The 6,751-nt window shown below is 48.0% G+C and overlaps 1 protein-coding gene across 4 annotated transcripts in view; it reads left to right on the top strand.

The window, feature by feature from the left end:
• Positions 1-695: 695 nt before the first annotated feature.
• ADCK1 (aarF domain containing kinase 1) overlaps positions 696-6,751 on the top strand; it is a 113,010-nt gene continuing 106,954 nt past the window's right edge. For 3 of the 4 annotated variants that reach the window (XM_079914847.1, XM_079914845.1, XM_079914848.1), the window contains exon 1: positions 696-827. The gene's annotated coding sequence lies outside the window, so the exon portion shown is untranslated. Of the gene's footprint in view, positions 892-6,751 lie in introns of all 4 variants that reach the window. The other variant, XM_079914846.1, reaches the window with a different exon arrangement.

The following is a 6,751-nucleotide window of genomic DNA, read 5'->3' as shown; positions in this document are numbered from 1 at the left end:
TCTCTAGGCTGTTTTATTTTCCCTCTCTGCCTATCCCTATACTAATATCCCATAGTCTTAATTTTTATAGCTTCATAATAAATGTTGATATATGTAAGGGTAAGCCCTTGAAACATTTTACTCTTCTTCAAGAGTGTTTAGGCTATGCTTTGTCCTTTGTTTTTCCATGTAAATTTTAGCTTAGCTTGTAAACGTCCAGAGAAAATCCTGTTGGAAAGTTTATTAGAATTGCATTGAATTGATAGATCAATCTTCCACCCCATCTCTGTTCCCCCACGAAGTAGCTCAAGAGATGTTTGTAGAAGGAATGAAGGTCTGATGATTGTCTCCAAAGTACATCTTATAAACAAACATTCAGTAAATAGAGGTCAATGAATGAATGGGGGATAAAATGACTAAGATCGATCAGCACTTTCTTACTATTCAGCAACTGTCAGTAAAATTCTTCTTTGCCTGTTGTAATACACAAACCCACGACTCCATCCTCCTACTGAACATAAATCTATGACCAATTTGGATAGCTTCTTGAAAATAAGTTTTCAGGAAGGATCCTGGCCTCAGCGCAGGCAAAGAAACAGGCTATCTGACAGGTCAAGTGTCTGTGACCCCTCTGCCTCCCTAGGTGGAGCGGTCCAGGGCGACCGCGGCTGTTCTTTGGCCCTTGTCCCCGCGGCTTAGGGAACCAAGAACTACAACTCCCGGCAGGCCGCGCGGCGCCCCGGCTTCACTAAGAGCAATCCGGAGGTGGCGGCAAGCAAAGTTCCCCGCGAACTCCCGCCACCAGGCTGCTGCTGGAAGCCGGGCGCCGCGTCTCTGTTTGCCACGGGGTGAGTAGGGGCAGCTCCTCGGAGGCCCGCGCAAAGCCCGTGCTGCCAGGGCCGCGGGGCGCGGGTAAGCCAGTATGGACGCGCCCGGCGCCCGCCTCTGCTGGGGCCTCCAGCCGGGAGGGAACCCTGGGCCGGTGACCTTATCATCCGGGGCCCGGCGCGCGGCCACGTGACTCGGGTGACTGGCAGTGCCCCATCACCTCTGCCGCGACTCTCCAGCCTGGCTCACCATTGGGTGGAAGCGTGGCGCAGTCCTGCGTGTAGGCAGAGCTGGAGCTGGAGGGAGGCAGCAGGTGGCTCACCCAGACCTCCTCAGCCTTGGTGGTCTGTGGGCTCCTAGGCGCAGGTGTCCGGGGCTGGAGCGCAGGCTGGATCAGAGCAGGGGCGCGCAGGTATCCTTGCCCTCCGCAGGGGCCTGCGCGACCCCGGAGCGCGCCGTATCTATAGCACTTGGTGGGGCCCTGAGCTTCCGGATCTCACAGTAAACGTGTGCTGATGACAGCGCTATATGGAGAGCAGCCTATAGAAGACGCCTAGTACAGCTCTCTCCCCAGGTTAAGTGGCATTTCCTTTCTACTAACTATGAAGTCATTCGATTCAACAAGTACTTATTGATCACCTCCATGATCCTTAGCACTTAGTGGCTGCTCAGGAAATATTTGCGGAGTTGAAAGTGAATTAGACTTTATGTGTGCCTTCACACGTTTTCTTTAAGCAGTAGTTCTCAAACTTTAGCGTGCATCAGAATCACCTGGAGGGCTTGTTGCAACACAGAAACCTGGACCCCATCCCCCAAGTTTCTGATTCAGTAGGTCTGGGGTGGGGAGCGAGCATTTGCATTTCTAACATGCTCCTAGGATATACGGATGCTGCTGGTCTGGGAACATACTTTGGAGTATCACTGTTTTGTAGGAAAAATTCCTGTGAACTTAAAGCACCAACTCGTCACTCCTGGTCCTGGGCCTTTCTGTTCTGTCTTGCCAGTTTAACTTCGGTAGCGTTAGTAAGCATGTACATATTACTTTTTCACTGTTTCTTCCCCCACATTATATACAGATTTTCATGTAGTCTACACTTGTGTCAATTTTCCTGGGTTACATCATATTGCATCTTTGGCCATTTCTCAGCAGCCCTCAGGATGTAAACTTTGACCTCTGCTGGGAGAGTTTACATTTTTTCCCTTTCTGATATACACTTATTTTCTTGTCACACAAGGGACCTATAAGACAAGAATAGTGCTTGGTTCATGCATTGCCCCCCCCCCCCCACTTCCACCCAACTCACTGAATAAGCCATCTCAGTTTAGCTATCTACATCAGAGGCACTTCAGGGACCCACCTCAGGGCCCAGCAAGCCCTGTTCTCGTCCGCCTTGCGCTCTCTTGGCTGGAGCAGACACACCTGTATTCAAGTTCTGGCTGCATCACTTAGCTTCCCAGCCAAGTTTTTTACCTTTTCTAAAACTCAGCTTTCTGATCTGTAGAATGAAGCTGTAATAGGATGCACCCCAGGATGTAGTTGTGAGAGTTACATGAGATGTTTAAGCACTTGGCACCGTACATTTCTGCTTACAATCTCACTCACTCTTCTCCTCTTACCTGCTACTCACGCTTTGTGCTTGGTTTTCCACTGTTCTCCCTGAGTCCCCCTATCTCTGGATGAAGTAAGTGGAGAATTCTATTCCTTGCCTGGATGAGATTTATTTTTCCTGTCTACTCTGGGACTTCGGCATCAGTTGGGGATTCCTTTAATCAATATTGACTGAATCACCTTCTGGGCATCAAACACTAGGAAAGAGAGTGATTACATTTGGATTATATTCCTATCTACAGGGCAGGGCAGGGCAGGCTATAAACCTGCTCAGGTCAACTAGATGATCCCTCAGCATTGATATGAAACATGATGGTATCATCCAACTTGGTTGCTTTTTATCTACATCAGTAACCAATTTTCCCTGAAAACCAGATCACTGTCTCCAAATGTATTATTGGGTCTTTTCCAGTCTTGGGAGCAGACCAAAAGAAATACTGCTCGTTTGTCTAACGGTCTCTCTAGGAAATGGGAGGAGGAGCTGTGGTCACTTTATGGGATTAATGGGATTGGAGCCCTAAATTCTTTCCTCTGTGGCCATTCTCACCTGTGCAGCAAACAGGGCGCGGTGATTCTAGGCTTACTGTCCTGTAATGTGGCCTGGGGAGGAGGCAGCAGGTGGATAGTAGCTGAAAAGGCCTAGCCCTGTGAACAGTAAGTGCTTGGTTCTCTGTTTAGTTCTGCACAGAGGGTGGAATTTCATTTGACCATCAACTTCTAATTTGTAGAACTTCCCAGACTCTCCTCTTGCCTTGTCTCAATGCTTGCTAGTATGTTTCCTGTGGTCCAGCGAGATGGATTCCATGCTCATCCTTGATTTGACAATAACACAGCTCTCCTAAATGTTTCATAGCCTGGAATTGGTGGTTTCTAGTGAGGTGCTTTGGTTGATGTGTGACATGCTGTTGACTTCCAGGGTGCCAAGCAGTGTCTTCCCTGTGCCTGGCACTGTTTGGGGGTGGTAGAGGGTCAGAAATCATAGTGACTGATGCAGTTACTTGAGAATGGGGTTAAGAATGTTGGGGATTGGAGGTCTGCGAGTCCCTGTCAGGAAGGTCACGTGCCATAAAGAGAAAGGGCTGAAGGTCTACTCTGCCATTTACCAGCTGAGCCACCTGGGACAAATCACTCACCCTCTCTGCTCCTTGGTTTCCTGATTTATACCTGGGGATGGTAGTAATATCTGTCTACCTCACTGGGTTGTGTGGAATAACTAATGAGATAATGAGTGCAAAGGGCTGTGTAAAGGTCAGTTATTGCTAATATTATTATCTAATGGTTAGGTTTTAGGGTCCAGTGGCCCCAGGCACCTCCCCCTCCCACCCCCAACCAAAAAAAAAGGATGTGCTGTTATGAGAAACAACTCAGGTGAAAGTCAAAAAACGCAAGTAAACAGAACAGGGCAGGTGATTCATTAGCAAAAGATTTAATAATGAAAGGGGTTTTTCATTGACAGACATATTTCACGGCTGACAGGGTCTTTTAAAATTGCTACCCCGAGGAAAGCAACTCATTGACATGTTAAAGACTCACTGACACCTTATGGGAAACTCCAGCTCCAGTCTATTTAGACACAGTTTGACTCCTATATCATCTATTTTATGTTTTTCAATTTCCACCTCTTTTATTACTGAGGACGTTTGCATGAAAACTGGGTCTTGGGAGTTGTGTCTGCTTTGCTACTGCTTCCCCACTCAGAGGTGGGCTTAAGGCTGGGGTGGCCTCATTACCTAGAGGGACAGGCCTGGAGGATGGTGCAACCTGAGGAGGATGGGGTTCGGGGAGGGAAGTCTGGGAGGGATGTTGGGGGTGACTGGAGGAGGATGGCTGTCAAATTGGCAGCTCCAGTTTGTGATTCTCACCTGGGAATCTGTGTTGTTACTGACTCTGTACAGGTCTCATAGGGTATAGTTTACCCATTCATTAATTCATTCATTCAGTAAATACTTTTGGAGCACCTATTCCATGTGCTAAGCAAGGTTATGGCCAACCATAGCCTGCAGGCCAAATCTGACCACACCCATTACTTTACATAGTGTCTATGGCTGTCTTTTGCTTTGCACTACAATGCCGGAGTTGAGTAGTTCTAACAGAGATGTTATAGCCTGCAAAGCCAAAAATATTTCTATATGGTCCTTTACAGAAAAAGTTCGCTGAGCCCTATTCTAGGCAGAGAGAATAGCAAGTGCAAAAGCACTGAGGCTGGAATGTGCCTGGCGTGTTGGAGGAATAGCAGGGAGGCTGGTGGCTTTGGGGTGAAGTGAGCAAGGGGAGACAGTGGAATGGCCTGAAACCCTGGAGGGAACTGGGGAGTCAGATCAAGAAGGCCCTCTCAGGTCACGCCAAGGCCTTGGCTCCTTTGAAACCACATACCTCAGATTGGGACTCGAACCCAATTGCACCTCAGATGGGATTCGAATCCAGCCAAAACTCCTATTGGGACTCGAACCCACGGGCTGGGACTCGAACCCACTGTCTTTTAATTAAAGTCACTCACCTGGTGTCAGGACTTACTGAAGCTCAGGTTCTTTATGTCTCAGTGCAGAAGGAATTCAGTGAGAGGCAAAGTGATAGGCAAGAAGTAGATTCATTAATATAGGACACTTGTGAAGAATATAAGCAGGCAGGCAAGGGGGCTCTGGCCTGAGAACTAAGTGGGAAAGCAGGTTTATTTAGTGAGATACACACTCCATAGACAGATTGTGGGCCGTCTCAGAAGGCGAGAGACCCTGAAATATGGGGTGGTTAGTTTTTATGGGCTGAGTAATTTCATAGGCCAGTAAGTGGGAGGATTATTCCAGTCATTTTGGGGAAGGGGGGGGATTTCCAGGAATTAGATCATCACCCACTTTTTGGCCGTTTGTGATCAGCTTCTGAACTGTCATGGCGCCTTTGGGTGTGTCATTTAGCTAATGTATCACAATGAGCATATGATGAGGCTCGAGGTCCACTGGAAGTCGAATCTTCTGCCATCTTGGGCCTAATTGGTTCTAACTAGTTGATGTCATATCCTCAATGGCTGTGTCATTCTTTTTTTTTTTTGCAGTACACGGGCCTGTCTCTGTTGTGGCCTTTCCCATTGCGGAGCACAGGCTCCGGACGCGCAGGCTCAGCGGCCATGGCTCACGGGCCCAGCTGCTCCGCGGCAGGTGGGATCTTCCCGGACCGGGTCACGAACCCGTGTCCCCTGCATCGGCAGGCGGACTCTCAACCACTGTGCCACCAGGGAAGCCCTGTGTCATTCTTTTAAAGGTTGTGCCCTGTCCCCTTCCCTCCTGTCTCACTTTGAGTGAGGTGGGAGCCATTGGAGAGTTTAGAGCAGAGGAATGCAGAGTTTGACTTGTTTCCATGTTGAGAATAGACTGGAGAAAGTTTCACTCTCTCATTCATTCATTCAGTCTCTTTTTTTTTTTTTTAGCAGACTTATTTACTCACTTATTATTTATTAGTGAATTCTGCCCTTTGCATTTAGTGGAAGAGGCAGATATAGGGCCAGATTATTAGAGGTAAAATCAGTGTACAATGAGACCAGAGAGGAAGGAGCAAGGAACTCTGATTGGCTGACAAAACTTCATAGAGGGATAATGCGGGATTGAGTGTGGGGGGATATTTTGGGAGATGAAGCTGGAAAGGTGGGTTGGGATGAGAATGGGGTGGGCCTTGAATGCCTTGCTAGAGAATTTGGACTTTTTGATAGAGAGTGGGTAGGTAAGAGTGTTAAGAATGCACTTGTGGGTTAGGATGATGATGACTTGTGTGGCAGAGTGAAGGTTGGCTGGGATGTGGGGAAGTGTTTGGAATGGGGAATGGTTGAATGGTTCAGGCAAGATGTGATGGGTTTCTCCCACCTCCTTTATTAATTGTACAAGGTTGCGCTGAATTCTGGTCCCTGAGTGCTAGGAGTTCTTCTATATAAGCTCTTCAGCTTTTCAGAGAAGAAGAAATGAAGTTTAAAATAACAATAAGGAGAAGAAGTCTCATTTACTGAGCATGGTAGGCATTCTGTTAAAGCAGCATCTCATTTAATTCCCACAATGACCCTATGAGGTAGGTACTATCAAGAGCCCCTTTTGTAAATGGAGGCTCTAAGAGGTTGTGGTTTGCTCACGGTCACACAGCTGGTGAGCAGTAGAGCCGAGGCTCTTCCCGGCTCCAGAGGCTGAGTTCCTGACCACCGGTTGCTCTGTACTGCCTTCTTAGTGTGGGCTTTTCTGCAGGCCCCACAAGGAAGGTCCCTGGATCACCCCTCATGGACCTTTTCGAACTGATGATCTTGAAGGAGGAAGGTGTGTGAGGAGTTGAGGGCACTCAGCCTAATTTAAGGCCTGCGTCCGT

This window comes from Stenella coeruleoalba (genome assembly GCF_951394435.1).
Source record: "Stenella coeruleoalba genome assembly, chromosome: 2".
In the NCBI taxonomy this organism is placed as follows: Eukaryota; Metazoa; Chordata; class Mammalia; order Artiodactyla; family Delphinidae; genus Stenella; species Stenella coeruleoalba.
The sequence above is the reverse complement of the archived record's forward strand: the minus strand, read 5'-3'. Positions and strand labels throughout refer to the sequence as shown.